This window comes from Pseudophryne corroboree, unplaced genomic scaffold (assembly GCF_028390025.1).
Source record: "Pseudophryne corroboree isolate aPseCor3 unplaced genomic scaffold, aPseCor3.hap2 scaffold_982, whole genome shotgun sequence".
In the NCBI taxonomy this organism is placed as follows: Eukaryota; Metazoa; Chordata; class Amphibia; order Anura; family Myobatrachidae; genus Pseudophryne; species Pseudophryne corroboree.
In genome coordinates, this window is record NW_026970562.1 from 110474 (window position 1) to 134981 (window position 24508).

Sequence of the window (24508 nt, forward strand, 5' to 3'; positions counted from 1 at the left end):
AGAGGAAGATCTGAGACAAAGAAATCTGACTTTTACCAGAGCTGACCAGAGGAAAGCACAAACACAGTCCCCCACTACCACAAATAATGCAGTTGAGTTTCCCACATTTGGGGAAATCACAGGGGTCAGCATACCCAGAATGCAATGAATGAACCTAACCCTGGGAGAACAATCTTCATGACCATGGTATCTCCTATGCAAAATAAGTATGATTTGGGATAGGGCTGGGGAGGGCCGCTGCTCAGGCACATCTCTGTCAAGTAAAGGAGATTCAACTGAGGCAGCACAAGGGAACTCTCATCTGGGGACAACAACTGCAGGGAGAACACATATTTTCAGATGAACATGGGAGGGCAGAAGGCTGCCTAATACTGAAGCACCCCCAAACAACAAACCAAATGCAACAACTAGTGCAAGCATTCCTGGGGGAAGGCCTGCAGCAGATGGATTTGAATATGGTGATGTCATCCAAGCAGTGGGTCAAAGTTGGCTTCAACCCTCGTCTGCATATGAAAAGAATAAAGGGGTGTGCAGGGCATGGCGGCCTTTTGCGGCGCTTGGATGACCCCTAGTTCGCATTAAACACCTCCACCCTCCTTCGGTGTGGGGCTCATGTTGGCTATGCCCCAGCCCCTGAAGCATTCAAGCTGATTTCTTGCAGCAGCTGGGCACTGTAACAGCTCCAGAGCTGCTCTGTAAAGCAAGTAAAAGGGTGTGGGCCCTGCAGCACTACCTGTAGTTTGTATTGTGCGTTGGAAGGCACAAAGTAAGCAGACGGGAGAAGTCAGGATAGTGCACAAGGGTATAGAAGGGAGGGGCTCAAGAAAAAAGAAGTGGAAACAGACAGCAAACTAGGCTGGAGAGAGACCTGAGACAAAGAGATCTGAATTATATGAGAGCCGACCAGGGGAAACACAAATTATGCAGTCAAGTTTCCCACATTTGGGGAAATCGCAGGGGCAGCACACCCAGAGTGCAATGGGTGAGCCTTGCCCTGGGAGAAGCATCTTCATGATCATAGTATCTCACCTGGCAGGTAAGTAGGAGTTGGGCTAGAGCTGGGGAGGGTCGCTGCTCGGGCACCCCCCTGTCAAGTGAAGGAGATCCAACTGAGGCAGCACAAGGGAACTCTCGAGAGAAGAACAAGGCTAGAGGAAGATCTGAGACAAAGAAATCTGACTTTTACCAGAGCTGACCAGAGGAAAGCACAAACACAGTCCCCCACTACCACAAATAATGCAGTTGAGTTTCCCACATTTGGGGAAATCACAGGGGTCAGCATACCCAGAATGCAATGAATTAACCTAACCCTGGGAGAACAATCTTCATGACCATGGTATCTCCTATGCAAAATAAGTATGATTTGGGATAGGGCTGGGGAGGGCCGCTGCTCAGGCACATCTCTGTCAAGTAAAGGAGATTCAACTGAGGCAGCACAAGGGAACTCTCATCTGGGGACAACAACTGCAGGGAGAACACATATTTTCAGATGAACATGGGAGGGCAGAAGGCTGCCTAATACTGAAGCACCCCCAAACAACAAACCAAATGCAACAACTAGTGCAAGCATTCCTGGGGGAAGGCCTGCTGCAGATGGATTTGCATATGGTGATGTCATCCAAGCAGTGGGTCAAAGTTGGTTCAAACACCTTTGCAAAGTTCTATAAGTTTGATACCCTGGCTGAGGAGGACCTCCTGTTTGCTCAATCGGTGCTGCAAAGTCATCCGCACTCTCCTGCCCGTTTGGGAGCTTTGGTATAATCCCCATGGTCCTTACGGAGTCCCCAGCATCCTCTAGGACGTAAGAGAAAATAAGATTTTAAACCTACCGGTAAATCTTTTTCTCGTAGTCCGTAGAGGATGCTGGGTGCCCGTCCCAAGTGCGGACTACTTCTGCAAGACTTGTATATAGTTATTGCTTACATAAGGGTTATATGTTAGTTTTCATCGGTCTTGGACTGATGCTATGTTGTTTTCATACTGTTAACTGGGTAGTATATCACAAGTTATACGGTGTGATTGGTGTGGCTGGTATGAATCTTGACCTTGGATTAACAAAAATCCTTTCCTCGTACTGTCCGTCTCCTCTGGGCACAGTTTCTCTAACTGAGGTATGGAGGAGGGGCATAGAGGGAGGAGCCAGTGCACACCCAGATCTAAAGTCTTTCTTAAAGTGCCCATGTCTGCTGCGGAGCCCGTCTATCCCCCATGGTCCTTACGGAGTCCCCATCATCCTCTACGGACTACGAGAAAAAAAAATTACCGGTAGGTTTAAAATGTTATTTTTTTCTCTGCAACCCACTGCTAAATTGTGCTTCCTAGCTGTTTTTTATAAAATCACTTAATTAAATCTAACTCTGATTACGTCAGAGAAGGCCAGGTACCCTACACCATAAGAGGGGGTTTGAAATTTTGACTTGTCTACTTAAAGATCACCAAAATCTGATGACAAGGTCAATTACATCCCTGGGTGGGATTGAACCACCAACCTTTTGGTTAATAGCCCATGTAAGTGCAAGAAATCCTGAAGCACTCACTCATCATGGGAAAGTACCAATGTGTTTCTTACAAAAATTCTCCAGATTATTGACTTTTTAAAGTTTTTCTAGGAAACGTTCTAGATGAATGCTTATTAGCCTTTGTCAGTATTGACTTTCGCAAGGTGTCTCTGTGGCGCAATCGGTTAGCATGTTTGGCTATTAACCAAAAGGTTGGTGGTTCAATCCCACCCAGGGATGTAATTGACCTTGTAATCAGATTTTGGTGATCTTTAAGTAGACAAGTCAAAATTTCAAAAACCCCCCTTATGGTGTAGGGTACCTGGCCTTCTCTGATGTAATCAGAGTTAGATTTGATTAAGTGATTTTATAAAAAAACAGCTAGGAAGCACAATTTAGCAGTGAGTTGCAGAGAAAAAAAATTATGCTGGCAGAAAAGTCCAATTGAGTGATTAAACAGCTCTTCATTTTCTGATTTTATGTTTATGCTAACAAATTTGCTCTCTGAAAAGTGTCCACAAAGCCAAGTCTCTGATTAACACCTTTGTAGGAATGGTTTTTCACCTATTACTGAATTAAACTTGCTTCATTGGAAAGGCATCAAAGATGCATCCTCATTTCAATGTCTACTGAAATAATACAGGTTGACACCAGGAAACGTCACTGCATCCTTGCTGCTTCCTCATGGGGAAGTCTGTTTAATGTGAAAACAAGGTGATATCTAATCAGCACACAGGTAAGGAATTAAGAAAATCTTTCTTTATGGGTGAAGATGTTTCTCACAAATTGTTGTCCCAATGCATCATTGAAATTCAAGATGGAAGATGATTTTCATATATCACTTGTACATTTTGCATTGCTCTTCTGGTGACAATGTAGTTTGTTTTTGTCAATTACCATTTCAGTAATAGGGTAAAGAAAATTAAGTGGATTTTTTAAAGAAAACAATGCTGTCAATATACTATTAAAACAAATTAAAATGATAAAAGTTATTGTACTTTAAGTAAAAATAAAAGTGCCAAAATATCAATCCCAGTTTTTGATTACTTTAATTATAAAAAAAAAAATGCACATAGCAGAGGATAGTTTCGATCAATCGACCTCTGGGTTATGGGCCCAGCATGCTTCCATTGCACTACTCTGCTGCTCATGGAAGTGTCAGAGATCCTGAAGACTAAATTGATTAAAGGCCTTAAAGTACTGGACTATAAGGAAAGACTTACTAGGCTGAATATTTATACACTAGAAAAGAGGTGCCTAAGAGGAGATATTATTAATATCTTCAAATATGTAAAGATACATAACAAAGAGTTATCAGAGGAATTATTTATTAAAAGAACACGTGGTCACTCGCTGCGACTGGAGGAAAGTTCAGAACGCAATGGAGGAAAGGTTTCTTCACTGTTAGGGCAATCAGGATGTGGAATTCCCTGCCAGGGAAGGTGGTAATGGCGGACTCTGTAAATGGATTTAAAAAAGGAATGGATACATTTCTGAATGAAAAAGCTATCCAAGGTTATAATACTTAAAATATCAACATGGTTAATCCGGGGGTAACATGAGTTATAGTAGCTAACTAGTCATAAAACATTATTCAGCAAGTATGTAGAATCATCACAACTTAAAACAGGTTGAACACGATGGGCAATTTGCCTCTATTCAACCTCAAAAACTATGTTACTATATTACTATGTTATTGTAGTATACAGAACACCACAATGCAATGAGCAGTGATAGTGAGCACTGATGAGGATACTAGAACTGACACTGAGCAGCAAGATGCAGCACTGGACTATTAGTAATGTACTGTATTATGCTGAGCAACACAATGCAGCACAAGACAATGAACAGTGATACTGAGCACTGATGAGGATACTACTGAGAACTGACACTGAGCAGGAGAGACACACTACTAGTATTACTGAGCAGCAATAAGTAACCACTGATACTGAGCACTGATATTGAGATTTCCACTGAGAGAACATAGCCACGTCCTCTCCGCTCTCTCTTCAATGCACGAGTAAAAATGGCAGCAACGCGCAGCTCTTTATATGGAATCCGAATCTCGCGAGAATCCGACAGCGGGATGATGACATTTTCCCTTGTTCAGGTTTTCCGAGTCAGGCGGGAACAACCGAGCCTTCCTCGGACCAGTGTAAACCACGTGGAGTTCGTGGGGAATTCGGTTCTCGGAGAACCGAACCCGCTCCTCTCTACCTTATACCCTATCAATTTTTTTATTTTCAATCTAAGCCCCTGCAGTTTTCTGTAAGCATCTGCTTCGCTATGATGATCAACAAGTCACAAGGGCAAACACTCAGGGTTTGAGGCGTAGATCTTAGGACCAGCTGCTACAAGCATGGCAGAGGTGTCACTATCACTGGTGACACCCAGAGAGGTGGCGAGGGAGATTGTAATGCAGTGCGCGCAGATAAGCAGTGCAATGGTAAAAAGGAGGCATGGTTTCATAGGTAGGGGCGTGGCCTGGTGGCCTGAATCTACATTTTGTTGCTCCGGGTGTCCCGGGGGTTGGGGGCTGCACCCGGGGACTAGTGTGTGAGCGGTGCTGGCTCCTGCAAAGTGACAGGGCATGGCCACCCAGCATGACGCCTCCCTTCTTGACCATGCTGTAATTGCAGTCGCACTGCAGTTCAGCGTGATCATAAAAAATGGTGTAGGCTCCTGCTGGTGCAGACTGTATGTGCGCGCAGGAAGCCGCCACCATTTTTGTGATCACAGCGGCTGAATGTGATGTCATACAGTCGCTGTGACCACGCCCCCTGTGTCTCCTCCGTTGCAGACCCCATTTTGAAGCCTTGCCCCCGCACCGCTCCATCCCTGACTTGGAAATGGAGTGTTGCTGACCCACCTCTCCCCCCCTTCCCCGCCCCGATTGACAGGCAGAGGCGATCACATTCTCTGCGGGGTGCCGCAGAAAATGCAGGCACATGCGTATGCTCTTAGCAATTTTTGCAGTTGGATCGCTTATTGTGATTGCAATCCAACCTGAATCAGGCCCTATTACCTATCACAATGCGCTGCGGGCAGTACAAAATTGGGTTAATATAGGAGAAAAACCCCCAGACCTGTGCTCCTTAACTGTACCTGGTGGCTAGTGGAGCGGCTGCCCAGTAATCAGTGTCCACCGCAGTGCGCAAACGGCCCACCCCCTACGGCCTCGCTCCCCTTCAGCAGCGGCCTCGTGATCCGGAAGGGTGGTGTGTGTGTGACTGACCTTAGGATGAAACCGGAGCCTCCGCTGCAGTGACCCAGCAACCAGGGCACGGGAGTATACAGCGCCGCTGGGAGTGATGAAGCTGCAGTAAAGATGTCTATTAGACCTAGCCTGCTGCAGCCCTTGTAGATTCTCATAAAACAAGTTCTTCTTTTCTTGTCAAAATTAATAGCTAAGAATAGGCTGCCTGAGGCAGGCCCCTGTTAATTGGCCTGCTACTGAAGGCACCAACTACAAACTGAGCTCCCTGTTCATGGAAGCGGGGTTATAGAGGAGAATGCACTGAGCTTCTTGGGAACAGTCAAAAGCTTTGAGCCGGTTGGTGCCTCAGATCAAGATCCTACTCTACACCCCAATGTGAATCCTTGTGGAGTCCAGTGTACCCCACAGAAGAAATTAATGTGTCACACCCATTGGCAGCAACCTTAGAATAGCTGCTGACGGGCACAATTGAGAAAGGAAGGGGGGGGGGACATTTGAATCCAGCACATAGATGCAATTCAAATATGTAATTCGTACCTTCCTATTTTAAAATATAATGGATGAACCTCACCCTGTGAGAACAATCTTCATGATCAAGAGATCTCATATGCAAAATAAATATGAGTTGGGATAGGGCTGGGGAGGGCTGCTCGGGCAGCACCTCCCCCGTCAAGTTAAGGAGATTCAACTGAGGAAGCACAAGGGAACTCTCGTCTGGGGACAACAACTGCAGGGAGACCACATCTTTTCAGATGAACATGGGAGGGCGGAAGGCTGCCTAATACTGAAGCACCATATGCAACAACTAGTACAAGCATTCCTGGGGGAAGGTCTGCAGCAGACGGATTTGCATACGGTGATGTTATCCAAGCAGTGGGCCAAAGTTGACTGGAACCCTCATCTGCATATGAAAAGAGAAAAGGGGCATGCAGGGCATGGCGGCCTTTTGCAGTGCTTGGATGACCCCTAGTTCACATTAAACACCCCCACCCTCCTTTGGTGTGGGGCTCATGTTGGCCATGCCCCATCCCCTGAAGCATTCAAGCTGATTTCTTGCAGCAGCTGGGCACTGTAACAGCTCCAGAGCTGTTCTGTAAGGCAAGTAAAAGGGTGTGGGCCCTGCAGCACCACCTGTAGTTCGCATTGTGCGTTGGAAGGCACAAAGTAAGCAGACGGGAGGAGAAGTCAGGATAGTGCGCAAGGGCATTCTTTTCTCTTAGTCCGTAGAGGATGCTGGGGTCACATTAAGAACCATGGGGTATAGACGGGATCCGCAAGAGACATGGGCACTTTAAGACTTTCAAAGGGTGTGAACTGGCTCCTCCCTCTATGCCCCTCCTCCAGACTCCAGTTATAGGAACTGTGCCCAGGGAGACGGACATTTCGAGGAAAGGATTTATTGTTAAACTAAGGTGAGCATCTTACCAGCTCACACCTTAAACATGCCGCAGAACGTGGCATTCAACAGAACACAAGCCAACGGCATGAACAATTGCAGCAAAAAGCTGACCAGAACAATAACACAACATGTGTATAACCACAAGTAATAACTGCAGACACAGTATGGACTGGGACGGGTGCCCAGCATCCTCTACAGACTAAGAGAAAAGGATTTACCGGTAGGTATTAAAATCCTATTTTCTCATACGACCTAGAGGATGCTGGGGTCACATTAAGAACCATGGGGTTATACCAAAGCTCTTGAACGGGTGGGAGAGTGCGTACGACTCTGCAGCACCGAATGACCCAACTTAAGGTTATCATCAGCCAAGGTATCAAACTTGTAAAACTTAGCAAAAGTGTTTACTAAATAGCTGCTCGGCAAAGTTGCAATGCCGAGACTCCCCGACCAGCTGCCAAGGATGAACCCACCTTTCTAGTAGAATGGGTCTTCACCTACTTCAGTAACGGCAATCCTGCCGTGGAACGAGCATGCTGAATCTTACCACAGATCCAGCGCATAATGGTCTGCATGGAAGCAGGACACCAAATCCTGTTGGGAGCATACAGGACAAACAGAGCCTCTGTTTTCCTAATCTGAACCGTTCTGGTGACATACATTTTCAAAGTTCTGACCACAGCCAGAGACTTTGACTCAACGAAGGTGTCAGTGGCCAAAGGCACCATGTGGAAAGATGAACCACCTTCGGCAGAAATTGTTGACGTGTCCTCAATTCTGCTCTATCTTCATGAAAGATCAAATAAAGGCTCTTGTGATACTGCATGGTTTGTACTGTTTTCCATGTGCTCCCAGACCTTTAAGCAAGTAGCATGGTCAAGAAAGTTCTGTTTGAAAAGAAACAACATTTACTGTCATTGTTATGCAAATAAACTTACATTAAAGCTAACAAGAAAGCACACTCGTTCTGTCTTTAAACTGATAAAAGAAACCCCAATAATATGGGGCATGCAAAAATTGAGATAAAACTCAGTTTTGCTCCTCTCCACGGAAATCTTTAATAAAAGGCGAAATATTTGTTAGTTCTGAAGAGAAACCAGAGCATGACCAAGATTCCACCTGTCGCCTGAGTGCCATGCCAGCAGTTCTCATTCAGCTGAAAGTGAGCACCCAATTTGAATGAAAGAAAGCAGATTTCTCACCAGGCTTCCCCTTGCTATAAACATGGTTTGTACTCTTTTCCATGTGCTCCCAGATCTTTCAAGCAATTAGTGTGGTCAAGAAAGTTCTGTTTGAAAAGAAACAAACATTTACTGTCATTTCTATGCAAATGAGCTTACATTAAAGCACACTCGTTCTATCTTTAAACCGATAAAATAAAACCCCAATAAGATGGGGCATGCAAAAATTGAGATAAAACTCAGTTTTGCTCCTCTCCACGGAAATCTTTAGTAAAAGGCGAAAGATTTGTTCGTTCTGAAGAGAAACCAGAACATGACCAAGATTCCACCTGTCGCCTGAGTGCCATGCCAGCAGTCCTCATTCAGCTCAAAGTGAGCACCCAATTTGAAAGAAAGAAAGCAGATTTCTCACCAGGCTTCCCCTTGCTATAAACATGGTTTGTACTCTTTTCCATGTGCTCCCAGATCTTTCAAGCAATTAGTATAGTCAAGAAAGTTCTGTTTGAAAAGAAACAAACATTTACTGTCATTTCTATGCAAATGAGCTTACATTAAAGCACACTCGTTCTATCTTTAAACCGATAAAAGAAACCCCAATAAGACGGAGCATGCAAAAATTGAGATAAAACTCAGTTTTGCTCCTCTCCACGGAAATCTTTAGTAAAAGGCGAAAGATCTGTTCGTTTTGAAGAGAAACCAGAGCATGACCAAGATTCCACCTGTCGCCTGAGTGCCATGCCAGCAATCCTCATTCAGCTCAAAGTGAGCACCCAATTTGAAAGAAAGAAAGCAGATTTCTCACCAGGCTTCCCCTTGCTATAAACATGGTTTGTACTCTTTTCCATGTGCTCCCAGATCTTTCAAGCAATTAGTGTGGTCAAGAAAGTTCTGTTTGAAAAGAAACAAACATTTACTGTCATTTCTATGCAAATGAGCTTACATTAAAGCACACTCGTTCTATCTTTAAACCGATAAAATAAAATCCCAATAAGATGGGGCATGCAAAAATTGAGATAAAACTCAGTTTTGCTCCTCTCCACGGAAATCTTTAGTAAAAGGCGAAAGATTTGTTCGTTCTGAAGAGAAACCAGAACATGACCAAGATTCCACCTGTCGCCTGAGTGCCATGCCAGCAGTCCTCATTCAGCTCAAAGTGAGCACCCAATTTGAAAGAAAGAAAGCAGATTTCTCACCAGGCTTCCCCTTGCTATAAACATGGTTTGTACTCTTTTCCATGTGCTCCCAGATCTTTCAAGCATTTAGTATAGTCAAGAAAGTTCTGTTTGAAAAGAAACAAACATTTACTGTCATTTCTATGCAAATGAGCTTACATTAAAGCACACTCGTTCTATCTTTAAACCGATAAAAGAAACCACAATAAGACGGAGCATGCAAAAATTGAGATAAAACTCAGTTTTGCTCCTCTCCACGGAAATCTTTAGTAAAAGGCGAAAGATCTGTTCGTTTTGAAGAGAAACCAGAGTATGACTAAGATTCCACCTGTCGCCTGAGTGCCATGCCAGCAGTCCTCATTCAGCGCAAAGTGAGCACCCAATTTGAAAAAAAGAAAGCAGATTTCTCACCAGGCTTCCCCTTGCTATAAGCATGGTTTGTACTCTTTTCCATGTGCTCCCAGATCTTTCAAGCAATTAGAATGGTCAAGAAAGTTCTGCTTGAAAAGAAACAGACATTTATAGTCATTGTTATGCAAATAAACTTACATTAAAGCTAACAAGAAACTGATAAAAGAAACCCCAATAATATGGGGCATGCAAAAATTGAGATAAAACTCAGTTTTGCTCCTCTCCACAGAAATCTTTAATAAAAGGCGAAAGATTTGTTCGTTCTGAAGAGAAACCAGAGCATGACCAAGATTCCACCTGTCGCCTAAATGCTGTGCCAGCAGTCCTCATTCAGATCAAAGTGAGCGCCCAACTTGAAAGTAAGCAGATTTCTCACCTGGCTTCTCCTTGCTATAAGCATGGTTTGTACTGTATTCCATGTGCTCCCAGATCTTTCAAGCAAGTAGCATGGTCAAGAAAGTTCTGTTTGAAAAGAAACAAACATTTACTGTCATTTCTATGCAAATGAGCTTACATTAAAGCACACTCATTCTATCTTTAAACCGATAAAAGAAACCCCAAAAAGATGGGGCATGCAAAAATTGAGATAAAACTCGGTTTTGCTCCTCTCCACGGAAATCTTTAATAAAAGGCGAAAGATTTGTTCGTTCTGAAGAGAAACCAGAGCATGACCAAGATTTTTATCTGAAAATATGTGTTCTCCCTGCAGTTGTTGTCCCCAGATGAGAGTTCCCTTGTGCTGCCTCAGTTGAATCTCCTTTACTTGACAGAGATGTGCCTGAGCAGCGGCCCTCCCCAGCCCTATCCCAAATCATACTTATTTTGCATAGGAGATACCATGGTCATGAAGATTGTTCTCCCAGGGTGAGGTTCATTCATTGCATTCTGGGTATGCTGACCCCTGTGATTTTCCCAAATGTGGGAAACTCGCTTTTATACCCTTGTGCACTATCCTGACTTCTCCTCCTGTCTGCTTACTTTGTGCCTTCCAATGCACAATGCAAACTACAGGTAGTGCTGCAGGGCCCACACCCTTTTACTTGCCTTACAGAGCAGCTCTGGAGCTGATACAGTGCCAAGCTGCTGCAAGAAATCAGCTTGAATGCTTCAGGGGATGGGGCATGGCCAACATGAGCCCCACACCGAAGGAGGGTGGGGGTGTTTAATGCGAACTAAGGGTCATCCAAGCGCCGCAAAAGGCCGCCATGCCCTGCATACCCCTTTTCTCTTTTCATATGCAGATGAGGGTTCCAGCCAACTTTGGCCCACTGCTTGGATGACATCACCGTATGCAAATCCGTCTTCTGCAGAACTTCCCCCAGGAATGCTTGCACTAGTTGTTGCATTTGGTTTGTTGTTTGGGGGTGCTTCAGTATTAGGCAGCCTTCTGCCCTCCCATGTTCATCTGAAAATATGTGTTCTCCCTGCAGTTGTTGTCCCCAGATGAGAGTTCCCTTGTGCTGCCTCAGTTGAATCTCCTTTACTTGACAGAGATGTGCCTGAGCAGCGGCCCTCCCAGCCCTATCCCAAATCATACTTATTTTGCATAGGAGACACCATGGTCATGAAGATTGTTCACCCAGGGTGAGGTTCATTCATTGCATTCTGGGTATGCTGACCCCTGTGATTTCCCCAAATGTGGGAAACTCGCCTGCATTTTTTGTGGTAGTGGGGGACTGTGTTTGTGTTTTCCTCTGGTCAGCTCTGGTAAAAGTCAGATTTCTTTGTCTCATATATTCCTCTAGCCTTGTTCTTCTTTCGAGAGTTCCCTTGTGCTGCCTCAGTTGGATCTCCTTCACTTGACAGGGGGGTGCCCGAGCAGTGACCCTCCCCAGCTCTAGCCCAACTCCTACTTACCTGCCAGGTGAGATACTATGATCAGGAAGGTGCTTCTCCCAGGGCAAGGCTCACCCATTGCACTCTGGGTGTGCTGCTCCTACGATTTCCCCAAATGTGGGACACTTGACTGCATAATTTGTGTTTCCTCTGGTCGGCTCTCGTATAATTCAGATCTCTTTGTCTCAGGTCTTTCTCCAGCCTAGTTTGCTGTCTGTTTCCACTTCTTTTATCTTGAGCCCCTCCCTTCTATACCCTTGTGCACTATCCTGACTTCTCCTCCCGTCTGCTTACTTTGTGCCTTCCAATGCACAATGCAAACTACAGGTAGTGCTGCAGGGCCCACACAATCTTTTACTTGCCTTAAAGAGCAGCTCTGGAGCTGTTACAGTGCCCAGCTGCTGCAAGAAATCAGCTTGAATGCTTCAGGGGATGGGGCATGGCCAACATGAGCCCCACACCAAAGGTGGGTGGGGGTGTTTAATGCGAACTAGGGGTAATCCAAGCACCGCAAAAGGCCGCCATGCCCTGCACGCCCCTTTTCTCTTTTCATATGCAGATGAGGGTTGAAGCCAACTTTGACCCACTGCTTGGATGACATCACCATATGCAAATCCATCTGCTGCAGGCCTTGCCCCAGGAATGCTTGCACTAGTTGTTGCATTTGGTTTGTTGTTTGGGGGTGCTTCAGTATTAGGCAGCCTTCTGCCCTCCCATGTTCATCTGAAAATATGTGTTCTCCCTGCAGTTGTTGTCCCCAGATGAGAGTTCCCTTGTGCTGCCTCAGTTGAATCTCCTTTACTTGACAGAGATGTGCCTGAGCAGCGGCCCTCCCAGCCCTATCCCAAATCATACTTATTTTGCATAGGAGACACCATGGTCATGAAGATTGTTCACCCAGGGTGAGGTTCATTCATTGCATTCTGGGTATGCTGACCCCTGTGATTTCCCCAAATGTGGGAAACTCGCCTGCATTTTTTGTGGTAGTGGGGGACTGTGTTTGTGTTTTCCTCTGGTCAGCTCTGGTAAAAGTCAGATTTCTTTGTCTCATATATTCCTCTAGCCTTGTTCTTCTTTCGAGAGTTCCCTTGTGCTGCCTCAGTTGGATCTCCTTCACTTGACAGGGGGGTGCCCGAGCAGTGACCCTCCCCAGCTCTAGCCCAACTCCTACTTACCTGCCAGGTGAGATACTATGATCATGAAGGTGCTTCTCCCAGGGCAAGGCTCACCCATTGCACTCTGGGTGTGCTGCTCCTGTGATTTCCCCAAATGTGGGAAACTTGATTGCATAATTTGTGTTTCCCCTGGTCGGCTCTCGTATAATTCAGATCTCTTTGTCTCAGGTCTCTCTCCAGCCTAGTTTGCTGTCTGTTTCCACTTCTCTTTTCTGGAGCCACTCCCTTCTATGCCCTTGCGCACTATCCTGACTTCTCCCGTCTGCTTACTTTGTGCCTTCCAACGCACAATGCGAACTACAGGTAGTGCTGCAGGGCCCACACCCTTTTAGTTGCCTTACAGAGCAGCTCTGGAGCTGTTACAGTGCCCAGCTGCTGTAAGAAATCAGCTTGAATGCTTCAGGGGCTGGGGCATAGCCAACATGAGCCCCACACCAAAGGAGGGTGGGGGTGTTTAATGCGAACTAGGGGTCATCCAAGCACCGCAAAAGGCCGCCATGCCCTGCATGCCCCTTTTCTCTTTTCATATGCAGATGAGGGTTCCAGCCAACTTTGGCCCACTGCTTGGATGACATCACCGTATGCAAATCCGTCTGCTGCAGACCTTCCCCCAGGAATGCTTGTACTAGTTGTTGCATATGGTTTGATATTTGATGGTGCTTCAGTATTAGGCAGCCTTCCGCCCTCCCATGTTCATCTGAAAAGATGTGGTCTCCCTGCAGTTGTTGTCCCCAGACGAGAGTTCCCTTGTGCTTCCTCAGTTGAATCTCCTTAACTTGATGGGGGAGGGGCTGCCCGAGCAGCCACCCTCCCCAGCCCTATCCCAACTCATACTTATTTTGCATATGAGATCTCTTGATCATGAAGATTGTTCTCACAGGGTGAAGTTCATCCATTATATTTTAAAATAGGAAGGTACAAATTACATATTTGAATTGCATCTATGTGCTGGATTCAAATGTCCCCCCCCCTTCCTTTCTCAATTGTGCCCATCAGCAGCTATTCTAAGGTTGCTGCCAATGGGTGTGACACATTAATTTCTTCTGTGGGGTACACAGGACTCCACAAGGATTCACATTGGGGTGTAGAGTAGGATCTTGATCTGAGGCACCAACCGACTCAAAGCTTTTGACTGTTCCCAAGATGCTCAGCGCATCCTCCTCTATAACCCCGCTTCCATGAACAGGGAGCTCAGTTTGTAGTTGGTGCCTTCAGTAGCAGGCCACTTAACAGGGGCCTGCCTCAGGAAGCCAATTCTTAGCTATTCATTTTGACAAGAAAAGAAGAACTTGTTTTATGAGAATCTACAAGGGCTGCAGCAGGCTAGGTCTAATAGACATCTTTACTGCAGCTTCATCACTCCCAGCGGCGCTGTATACTCCCGTGCCCTGGTTGCTGGGTCACTGCAGCGGAGGCTCCGGTTTCTTCCTAAGGTCAGTCACACACACACCGCCCTTCCGGATCACGAGGCCGCTGATGAAGGGGAGCGTGGCCGTAGGGGGTGGACCGTGTGCGCACTGGCGTGGACACTGATTACTGGGCAGCCGCTCCACTAGCCACCAGGTACAGTTAAGGAGCACAGGTCTGGGGGTTTTTCTCCTATATTAAACCAATTTTGTACTGCCCGCAGCGCATTGTGATAGGTAATAGGGCCTGATTCAGGTTGGATTGCAATCACAATAAGTGATCCAACTGCAAAAATTGCTAAGAGCATACGCATGTGCCTGCATTTTCTGCGGCACCCCGCAGAGAATGCGATCGCCTCTGCCTGTCAATCGGGGCAGGGGGGGAGAGGGGGGTCAGCAACACTCCATTTCCAAGTCAGGGATGGAGCGGTGCGGGGGCAAGGCTTCAAAATGGGGTCTGCAATGGAGGAGACACAGGGGGCGTGGTCACAGCAGCTGTATGACATCACATTCAGCCGCTGTGATCACAAAAATGGTGGCGGCTTCCTGCGCGCACATACAGTCTGCACCAGCAGGAGGCTACACCATTTTTTATGATCACGCTGAACTGCAGTGCGACTGCAATTACAGCATGGTCAAGAAGGGAGGCGTCATGCTGGGTGGCCATAAGAGATGAGCGGGTTCGGTTCCTCGGAATCCGAACCCGCCCGAACTTCACCCTTTTTTGCTCGGGTCCGAGCAGACTCGGATCCTCTCGCCTTGCTCGGTTAACCCGAGCACGCCCGAACGTCATCATCCCGCTGTCGGATTCTCACGAGACTTGGATTCTATATAAGGAGCCGCGCGTCGCCGCCATTTTCACACGTGCATTGAGATTGATAGGGAGAGGACGTGGCTGGCGTCCTCTCCGTTTAGATTAGAAGATAGAGACGAGTGACATTTGATTTACTACTAATTTGGGGAGCAGTTGAACTTGTCAGGAGTACTCAGTAGTGCAGAGTTTTGCTGATAGTGACCACCAGTTTTATTATTTATAATCCGTTCTCTGCCTGAAAAAAAACGATACACATACCATATCTGTGCTCAGCCTCAGTGTGCTGCATGATATATCATCTATGTATATCTGACTGTGCTGAGTGCTCACTGCTCACACAGCTTAATTGTGGGGGAGACTGGGGAGCAGTTATAGCAGGAGTACAGTGCACACTTTTGCTGCCAGTGTGACCACCAGTATATTGTCTGCCTGAAAAAGTTAAACACTCCTGTGGTGTTTTTTTTTTATTCTATAAATGCATTCTGCTGACAGTGTCCAGCAGGTCCGTCATACATATATTATATAAATATTTACCTGCAGTAGTGTTATATTTTTTTTTTCATCTTTATCATCTCTATATTAGCAGACGCAGTACGGTAGTCCACGGCTGTGGCTATCTCTGTGTCGTCAGTGCTCGTCCATAATTGTATACCTACCTACCTGTGGTGGGTTTTTTTTTTCTATCTTCTTCATACTAGTAGTTTAGGAGTCTACTGACAGTGTCCACCAGGTCCATCATTATATTATATACCTACAGTAGTAATATATTTATTATATTATCTATACTAGCAGACGCAGTACTGTAGTCCACGGCTGTGGCTATCTCTGTGTCGTCAGTGCTCGTCCATAATTGTATACCTACCTACCTGTGGTGGGGTTTTTTTTTTATCTTCTTCATACTAGTAGTTTAGGAGTCTGCTGACAGTGTCCACCAGGTCCGTCATTATATTATATACCTACAGTAGTAATATATTTAGTATATTATCTATACTAGCAGACGCAGTACGGTAGTCCACGGCTGTACCTACCTCTGTGTCGTCACTCGTCCATAATTGTATACCTAACTGTGGTGGTTTTTTTTTTCTATCTTCTTCATACTAGTAGTTTAGCAGTCTGCTGACAGTGTCCACCAGGTCCGTCATTATATTATATATACCTACAGTAGTTATATATATTTTTTTTATATCATTAATTATCATCTCTATACTAGCAGACGCAGTACGGTAGGCCACGGCTGTGGCTATCTCTGTGTCGTCAGTGCTCGTCCATAATTGTATACCTACCTACCTGTGGTGGAAGTTTTTTTCTATCTTCTTCATACTAGTAGTTTAGCAGTCTGCTGACAGTGTCCACCAGGTCCGTCATTATATTATATATACCTACAGTAGTTATATATATATTTTTTTTTATATCATTAATTATCATCTCTATACTAGCAGACGCAGTACGGTAGTCCACGGCTGTAGCTACCTCTGTGTCGTCAGTCACTCGTCATCCATAAGTATACTAGTATCCATCCATCTCCTTTGTTTACCTGAGGTGCCTTTTAGTTGTGCCTATTAAAATATGGAGAACAAAAATGTTGAGGTTCCAAAAATAGGGAAAGATCAAGATCCACTTCCACCTCGTGCTGAAGCTGCTGCCACTAGTCATGGCCGAGACGATGAAATTCCATCAACGTCGTCTGCCAAGGCCGATGCCCAATGTCATAGTACAGAGCATGTAAAATCCAAAACACAAAAGATCAGTAAAAAAATGACTCAAAAATCTAAATAAAAATCGTCGGAGGAGAAGCGTAAACTTGCCAATATGCCATTTACCACACGGAGTGGCAAGGAACGGCTGAGGCCCTGGCCTATCTTCATGGCTAGTGGTTCAGCTTCACATGAGGATGGAAGCACTCAGCCTCTCGCTAGAAAAATGAAAAGACTTAAGCTGGCAAAAGCACAGCAAAGAACTGTGCGTTCTTCAAAATCACAAATCCACAAGGAGAGTCCAATTGTGTCGGTTGCGATGCCTGACCTTCCCAACACTGGACGTGAAGAGCATGCACCTTCCACCATTTGCACGCCCCCTGCAAGTGCTGGAAGGAGCACCCGCAGTCCAGTTCCTGATAGTCAGATTGAAGATGTCAGTGTTGAAGTACACCAGGATGAGGAGAATATGGGTGTTGCTGGCGCTGGGGAGGAAATTGACAAGGAGGATTCTGATGGTGAGGTGGTTTGTTTAAGTCAGGCACCCGGCGAGACACCTGTTGTCCGTGGGAGGAATATGGCCATTGACATGCCTGGTGAAAATACCAAAAAAATCAGCTCTTCGGTGTGGAAGTATTTCAACAGAAATGCGGACAACAGGTGTCAAGCCGTGTGTTGCCTTTGTCAAGCTGTAATAAGTAGGGGTAAGGACGTTAACCACCTCGGAACATCCTCCCTTATACGTCACCTGCAGCGCATTCATCATAAGTCAGTGACAAGAAAAACTTTGGGCGACAGCGGAAGCAGTCCACTGACCAGTTAATCCCTTCCTCTTGTAACCAAGCTCACGCAAACCACCCCACCAACTCCCTCAGTGTCAATTTCCTCCTTCCCCAGGAATGCCAATAGTCCTGCAGGCCATGTCACTGGCAATTCTGACGAGTTCTCTCCTGCCTGGGATTCCTCCGATGCATCCTTGAGTGTAACGCCTACTGCTGCTGGCGCTGCTGTTGTTGCTGCTGGGAGTCGATGGTCATCCCAGAGGGGAAGTCGTAAGACCACTTTTACTACTTCCACCAAGCAATTGACTGTCCAACAGTCCTTTGCGAGGAAGATGAAATATCACAGCAGTCATCCTGCTGCAAAGCGGATAACTGAGGCCTTGGCATCCTGGGCAGTGAGAAACGTGGTTCCGGTATCCATCATTACTTCAGAGCCAACTATAGACTTGATTGAGGTACTGTGTCCCCGGTACCAAATACTATCTAGGTTCCATTTCTCTAGGCAGGCGATACCGAAAATGTACACAGACCTCAGAAAAAGACTCACCAGTGTCCTAAAAAATGCAGTTGTACCCAATGTCCACTTAACCACGGACATGTGGACAAGTGGAGCAGGGCAGACTCAGGACTATATGACTGTGACAGCCCACTGGGTAGATGTATTGACTCCCGCCGCAAGAACAGCAGCGGCGGCACCAGTAGCAGCATCTCGCAAACGCCAACTCTTTCCTAGGCAGGCTACGCTTTGTATCACCGCTTTCCAGAATACGCACACAGATGAAAACCTCTTACGGCAACTGAGGAAGATCATCACAGAATGGCTTACCCCAATTGGACTCTCCTGTGGATTTGTGGCATCGGACAACGCCAGCAATATTGTGCGTGCATTATATCTGGGCAAATTCCAGCACGTCCCATGTTTTGCACATACCTTGAATTTGGTGGTGCAGAATTATTTAAAAAACGACAGGGGCGTGCAAGAGATGCTGTCGGTGGCCACAAGAATTGCGGGACACTTTCGGCGTACAGGCACCACGTACAGAAGACTGGAGCAACACCAAAAACGCCTGAACCTGCCCTGCCATCATCTATGAAAGCAAGAAGTGGAAACGAGGTGGAATTCAACCCTCTATATGCTTCAGAGGATGGAGGAGCAGCAAAAGGCCATTCAAGCCTATACATCTGACCACGATATAGGAGGTGGAATGCACCTGTCTCAAGCGCAGTGGAGAATGATTTCAACGTTGTGCAAGGTTCTGCAACCTTTTGAACTTGCCACACGTGAAGTCAGTTCAGACACTGCCAGCCTGAGTCAGGTCATTCCCATCATCAGGCTTTTGCAGAAGAAGCTGGAGACATTGAAGGAGGAGCTAAGACAGAGCGATTCCGCTAGGCATGTGGGACTTGTGGATGGAGCCCTTCATTCGCTTAACCAGGATTCACGGGTGGTCAATCTGTTGAAATCAGAGCACTACATTTTGGCCACCGTGCTCGATCCTAGATTTAAAACCTACGTTGTATCTCTCTTTCCGGCAGACACAAGTCTGCAGGGGTTCAAAGACCTGCTGGTGAGAAAATTATCAAGTCAAGCGGAACTTGATCGGTCAACAGCTCCTCCTTCACAGTCTCCCGCAATTGGGGGTGCGAGGAAAAGGCTCAGAATTCCGAGCCCACCCGCTGGCGGTGATGCAGGGCAGTCTGGAGCGACTGCTGATGCTGACATCTGGTCCGGACTGAAGGACCTGCCAACGATTACGGACATGTCGTCTACTGTCACTGCATATGATTCTCTCACCATTGAAAGAATGGTGGAGGATTATATGAGTGACCGCATCCAAGTAGGCACGTCAGACAGTCCGTACGTATACTGGCAGGAAAAAGAGGCAATTTGGAGGCCCTTGCACAAACTGGCTTTATTCTACCTAAGTTGCCCTCCCACAAGTGTGTACTCCGAAAGAGTGTTTAGTGCCGCCGCTCACCTTGTCAGCAATCGGCGTACGAGGTTACTTCCAGAAAATGTGGAGAAGATGATGTTCATTAAAATGAATTATAATCAATTGCTCCGTGGAGACATTGACCAGCAGCAATTGCCTCCACAAAGTATACAGGGAGCTGAGATGGTGGATTCCAGTGGGGACGAATTGATAATCTGTGAGGAGGGGGATGTACACGGTGATGAATCGGAGGATGATGATGAGGTGGACATCTTGCCTCTATAGAGCCAGTTTGTGCAAGGAGAGATTTATTGCTTCTTTTTTGGTGGGGGTCCAAACCAACCCGTCATTTCAGTCACAGTCGTGTGGCAGACCCTGTCACTGAAATGATGGGTTGGTTAAAGTGTGCATGTCCTGTTTATACAACATAAGGGTGGGTGGGAGGGCCCAAGGCAATTCCACCTTGCACCTCTTTTTTCTTTTCTTTTTCTTTGCGTCATGTGCTGTTTGGGGAGTGTTTTTTGGAAGGGCCATCCTGCGTGACACTGCAGTGCCACTCCTAGATGGGCCAGGTGTTTGTGTCGGCCACTTGGGTCGCTGAGCTTAGTCACACAGCTACCTCATTGCGCCTCTTTTTTTCTTTGCGTCATGTGCTGTTTGGGGAGTGTTTTTTGGAAGGGCCATCCTGCGTGACACTGCAGTGACACTCCTAGATGGGCCAGGTGTTTGTGTCGTCCACTTGGGTCGCTGAGCTTAGTCACACAGCTACCTCATTGCGCCACTTTTTTTCTTTGCGTCATGTGCTGTTTGGGGAGTGTTTTTTGGAAGGGCCATCCTGCGTGACACTGCAGTGCCACTCCTAGATGGGCCAGGTGTTTGTGTCGGCCACTTGGGTCGCTGAGCTTAGTCACACAGCTACCTCATTGCGCCTCTTTTTTTCTTTGCGTCATGTGCTGTTTGGGGAGTGTTTTTGGAAGGGCCATCCTGCGTGACACTGCAGTGCCACTCCTAGATGGGCCAGGTGTTTGTGTCGGCCACTTGGGTCGCTGAGCTTAGTCACACAGCTACCTCATTGCGCCTCTTTTTTTCTTTGCGTCATGTGCTGTTTGGGGAGTGTTTTTTGGAAGGGCCATCCTGCGTGACACTGCAGTGCCACTCCTAGATGGGCCAGGTGTTTGTGTCGGCCACTTGGGTCGCTGAGCTTAGTCACACAGCTACCTCATTGCGCCTCTTTTTTCTTTGCGTCATGTGCTGTTTGGGGAGTGTTTTTTGGAAGGGCCATCATGCGTGACACTGCAGTGCCACTCCTAGATGGGCCAGGTGTTTGTGTCGGCCACTTGGGTCACTGAGCTTAGTCATCCAGCGACCTCGGTGCAAATTTTAGGACTAAAAATAATATTGTGAGGTGTGAGGTGTTAAGAATAGACTGAAAATTAGTGGAAATTATGGTTATTGAGGTTAATAATACTTTGGGATCAAAATGACTCCCAAATTCTATGATTTAAGCTGTTTTTTAGGGTTTTTTGAAAAAAACACCCGAATCCAAAACACACCCGAATCCGACAAAAAAAATTCGGTGAGGTTTAGCCAAAACGCGTTCGAACCCAAAACACGGCCGCGGAACCGAACCCAAAACCAAAACACAAAACCCGAAAAATTTCCGGTGCACATCTCTAGTGGCCATGCCATGTCACTGTGCAGGAGCCAGCACCGCTCACACACTAGTCCCCGGTGCAGCCCCCAACCCCCGGGACACCCGGAGCAACAAAATGTAGATTCAGGCCACCAGGCCACGCCCCTACCTATGAAACCATGCCTCCTTTTTACCATTGCGCTGCTTATCTGCGCGCACTGCATTACAATCTCCCTCGCCACCTCTCTGGGTGTCACCAGTGATAGTGACACCTCTGCCATGCTTGTAGCAGCTGGTCCTAAGATCTACACCTCAAGCCCTGAGTGTTTGCCCTTGTGACTTGTTGATCATCATAGCAAAGCAGATGCTTACAGAAAACTGCAGGGGCTTAGATTGAAAATAAAAAAAATTGATGGGTATAAGGTAGAGAGGAGCGGGTTCGGTTCTCCGAGAACCGAATTCCCCACGAACCCCACGAACTCCTCCTCCGAGGCAGGCTCGGTTGTTCCCGCCTGACTCGGAAAACCTGAACAAGGGAAAATGTCATCATCCCGCTGTCGGATTCTCGCGAGATTCGGATTTCATATAAAGAGTGCAAGCATTCCTGGGGGAAGGCCTGCAGCAGATGGATTTGCATATGGTGATGTCATCCAAGCAGTGGGTCAAAGTTGGCTTCAGAAACAAACAGGAATGCTTGCACTAGTTGTTGCATTTGGTTTGTTGTTTGGGGGTGCTTCAGTATTAGGCAGCCTTCTGCCCTCCCATGTTCATCTGAAAATATGTGTTCTCCCTGCAGTTGTTGTCCCCAGATGAGAGTTCCCTTGTGCTGCCTCAGTTGAATCTCCTTTACTTGACAGAGATGTGCCTGAGCAGCGGCCCTCCCCAGCCCTATCCCAAATCATACTTATTTTGCATAGGAGATACCATGGTCATGAAGATTATTCTCCCAGGGTGAGGTTCATTCATTGCATTCTGGGTATGCTGACCCCTGTGATTTCCCCAAATGTGGGTAACTCGACTGCATTATTTGTGGTAGTGGGGGACTGTGTTTGTGTTTTCCTCTGGTCAGCTCTGGTAAAAGTCAGATTTCTTTGTTTCAGATCTTCCTCTAGCCTTGTTCTTCTTTCGAGAGTTCCCTTGTGCTGCCTCAGTTGGATCTCCTTCACTTGACAGGGGGGTGCCCGAGCAGCGACCCTCCCCAGCTCAAGCCCAACTCCTACTTACCTGCCAGGTGAGATACTATGATCATGAAGGTGCTTCTTCCAGGGCAAGGCTCACCCATTGCACTCTGGGTGTGCTGCCCCTGCGATTTCCCCAAATGTGGGAAACTTGACTGCATAATTTGTGTTTCCCCTGGTCGGCTCTCGTATAATTCAGATCTCTTTGTCTCAGGTCTCTCTCCAGCCTAGTTTGCTGTCTGTTTCCACTTCTTTTTTCTTGAGCCCCTCCCTTTTATACCCTTGTGCACTATCCTGACTTCTCCTCCTGTCTGCTTACTTTGTGCCTTCCAATGCACAATGCAAACTACACACCCTTTTACTTGCCTTACAGAGCAGCTCTGGAGCTGTTACAGTGCCAAGCTGCTGTAAGAAATCAGCTTGAATGCTTCAGGGGCTGGGGCATTGTCAACATGAGCCCCACACCGAAGGAGGGTGGGGGTGTTTAATGCGAACTAAGGGTCATCCAAGCGCCGCAAAAGGCCGCCATGCCCTGCATACCCCTTTTCTCTTTTCATATGCAGATGAGGGATCCAGCCAACTTTGGCCCACTGCTTGGATGACATCACCGTATGCAAATCCGTCTTCTGCAGAACTTCCCCCAGGAATGCTTGTACTAGTTGTTGCATTTGGTTTGTTGTTTGGGGGTGCTTCAGTATTAGGCAGCCTTCTGCCCTCCCATGTTCATCTGAAAATATGTGTTCTCCCTGCAGTTGTTGTCCCCAGATGAGAGTTCCCTTGTGCTGCCTCAGTTGAATCTCCTTTACTTGACAGAGATGTGCCTGAGCAGCGGCCCTCCCCAGCCCTATCCCAAATCATACTTATTTTGCATAGGCGATACCATGGTCATGAAGATTGTTCTCCCAGGGTGAGGTTCATTCATTGCATTCTGGGTATGCTGACCCCTGTGATTTCCCCAAATGTGGGAAACTCGACTGCATTATTTGTGGTAGTGGGGGACTGTGTTTGTGCTTTCCTCTGGTCAGCTCTGGTAAAAGTCAGATTTCTTTGTCTCAGATCTTCCTCTAGCCTTGTTCTTCTTTCGAGAGTTCCCTTGTGCTGCCTCAGTTGGATCTCCTTCATTTGACAGGGGGTGCCCGAGCAGCAATCCTCCACAGCTCTGGCCCAACTCCTACTTACCTGCCAGGTGAGATACTATGATCTTCACTGTTAGGGCAATCAGGATGTGGAATTCCCTGCCAGGGAAGGTGGTAATGGCGGACTCTGTAATTGGATTTAAAAAAGGAATGGATACATTTCTGAATGAAAAAGCTATCCAAGGTTATAATACTTAAAATATCAACATGGTTAATCCGGGGGTAACATGAGTTGTAGTAGCTAACTAGTCATAAAACATTATTCAGCAAGTATGTAGAATCATCACAACTTAAAACAGGTTGAACACGATGGGCAATTTGCCTCTATTCAACCTCAAAAACTATGTTACTATATGTTACTATATTACTATGTTACTGTAGTATACAGAACACCACAATGCAATGAGCAGTGATAGTGAGCACTGATGAGGATACTAGAACTGACACTGAGCAGCAAGATGCAGTACTGGACTATTAGTAATGTACTGTAGTATGCTGAGCACAACAATGCAGCACAAGACAATGAGCAGTGATACTGAGCACTGATGAGGATACTACTGAGAACTGACACTGAGCAGGAGAGACACACTACTAGTATTACTGAGCAGCAATAAGTATCCACTGATACTGAGCACTGATATTGAGATTTCCACTGAGAGAACATAGCCACGTCCTCTCCGCTCTCTCTTCAATGCACGAGTAAAAATGGCGGCAACGCGCAGCTCTTTATATGGAATCCGAATCTCGCGAGAATCCGACAGCGGGATGATGACATTTTCCCTTGTTCAGGTTTTCCGAGTCAGGCGGGAACAACCGAGCCTGCCTCGGAGGAGGAGTTTGTGGGGTTCGTGGGGAATTCGGTTCTCGGAGAACCGAACCCGCTCCTCTCTACCTTATACCCATCAATTTTTTTTATTTTCAATCTAAGCCCCTGCAGTTTTCTGTAAGCATCTGCTTTGCTATGATGATCAACAAGTCACAAGGGCAAACACTCAGGGCTTGAGGTGTAGATCTTAGGACCAGCTGCTACAAGCATGGCAGA

General features: G+C 46.6%; 17 non-coding genes and 2 pseudogenes across 17 annotated transcripts; 9 read left to right on the plus strand and 10 right to left on the minus strand.

Annotated features, from left to right (window-relative positions):
- Window positions 1–46: 46 nt before the first annotated feature.
- Window positions 47–210, minus strand: LOC135048775 (U1 spliceosomal RNA). The gene has a single exon (XR_010240572.1). It is a non-coding gene; the product is annotated as a U1 spliceosomal RNA (small nuclear RNA).
- A 692-nt stretch (window positions 211–902) lies between these two features.
- On the minus strand, window positions 903–1044 carry LOC135048736 (U1 spliceosomal RNA; annotated as a pseudogene).
- A 152-nt stretch (window positions 1045–1196) lies between these two features.
- Window positions 1197–1360, minus strand: LOC135048798 (U1 spliceosomal RNA). The gene has a single exon (XR_010240594.1). It is a non-coding gene; the product is annotated as a U1 spliceosomal RNA (small nuclear RNA).
- Window positions 1361–2664: 1304 nt separating this feature from the next.
- On the plus strand, window positions 2665–2738 carry TRNAN-AUU (transfer RNA asparagine (anticodon AUU)). The gene has a single exon. It is a non-coding gene; the product is annotated as a tRNA-Asn (tRNA).
- A 5365-nt stretch (window positions 2739–8103) lies between these two features.
- LOC135048812 (U5 spliceosomal RNA) lies at window positions 8104–8219 on the minus strand. The gene has a single exon (XR_010240608.1). It is a non-coding gene; the product is annotated as a U5 spliceosomal RNA (small nuclear RNA).
- Window positions 8220–8494: 275 nt separating this feature from the next.
- LOC135048779 (U5 spliceosomal RNA) lies at window positions 8495–8610 on the minus strand. Its single transcript, XR_010240576.1, has one exon. It is a non-coding gene; the product is annotated as a U5 spliceosomal RNA (small nuclear RNA).
- A 274-nt stretch (window positions 8611–8884) lies between these two features.
- On the minus strand, window positions 8885–9000 carry LOC135048799 (U5 spliceosomal RNA). The gene has a single exon (XR_010240595.1). It is a non-coding gene; the product is annotated as a U5 spliceosomal RNA (small nuclear RNA).
- A 275-nt stretch (window positions 9001–9275) lies between these two features.
- LOC135048788 (U5 spliceosomal RNA) lies at window positions 9276–9391 on the minus strand. The gene has a single exon (XR_010240584.1). It is a non-coding gene; the product is annotated as a U5 spliceosomal RNA (small nuclear RNA).
- Window positions 9392–9665: 274 nt separating this feature from the next.
- On the minus strand, window positions 9666–9781 carry LOC135048804 (U5 spliceosomal RNA). The gene has a single exon (XR_010240600.1). It is a non-coding gene; the product is annotated as a U5 spliceosomal RNA (small nuclear RNA).
- Window positions 9782–10045: 264 nt separating this feature from the next.
- Window positions 10046–10161, minus strand: LOC135048805 (U5 spliceosomal RNA). The gene has a single exon (XR_010240601.1). It is a non-coding gene; the product is annotated as a U5 spliceosomal RNA (small nuclear RNA).
- A 270-nt stretch (window positions 10162–10431) lies between these two features.
- On the minus strand, window positions 10432–10547 carry LOC135048796 (U5 spliceosomal RNA). The gene has a single exon (XR_010240592.1). It is a non-coding gene; the product is annotated as a U5 spliceosomal RNA (small nuclear RNA).
- Window positions 10548–10691: 144 nt separating this feature from the next.
- On the plus strand, window positions 10692–10819 carry LOC135048774 (U1 spliceosomal RNA; annotated as a pseudogene).
- A 592-nt stretch (window positions 10820–11411) lies between these two features.
- Window positions 11412–11575, plus strand: LOC135048865 (U1 spliceosomal RNA). Its single transcript, XR_010240661.1, has one exon. It is a non-coding gene; the product is annotated as a U1 spliceosomal RNA (small nuclear RNA).
- A 152-nt stretch (window positions 11576–11727) lies between these two features.
- LOC135048731 (U1 spliceosomal RNA) lies at window positions 11728–11890 on the plus strand. The gene has a single exon (XR_010240539.1). It is a non-coding gene; the product is annotated as a U1 spliceosomal RNA (small nuclear RNA).
- A 675-nt stretch (window positions 11891–12565) lies between these two features.
- Window positions 12566–12729, plus strand: LOC135048700 (U1 spliceosomal RNA). The gene has a single exon (XR_010240512.1). It is a non-coding gene; the product is annotated as a U1 spliceosomal RNA (small nuclear RNA).
- A 152-nt stretch (window positions 12730–12881) lies between these two features.
- Window positions 12882–13044, plus strand: LOC135048749 (U1 spliceosomal RNA). Its single transcript, XR_010240552.1, has one exon. It is a non-coding gene; the product is annotated as a U1 spliceosomal RNA (small nuclear RNA).
- Window positions 13045–22052: 9008 nt separating this feature from the next.
- On the plus strand, window positions 22053–22216 carry LOC135048858 (U1 spliceosomal RNA). Its single transcript, XR_010240655.1, has one exon. It is a non-coding gene; the product is annotated as a U1 spliceosomal RNA (small nuclear RNA).
- A 152-nt stretch (window positions 22217–22368) lies between these two features.
- On the plus strand, window positions 22369–22531 carry LOC135048739 (U1 spliceosomal RNA). Its single transcript, XR_010240543.1, has one exon. It is a non-coding gene; the product is annotated as a U1 spliceosomal RNA (small nuclear RNA).
- A 655-nt stretch (window positions 22532–23186) lies between these two features.
- LOC135048841 (U1 spliceosomal RNA) lies at window positions 23187–23350 on the plus strand. The gene has a single exon (XR_010240635.1). It is a non-coding gene; the product is annotated as a U1 spliceosomal RNA (small nuclear RNA).
- The last annotated feature ends 1158 nt before the right edge of the window (window positions 23351–24508 follow it).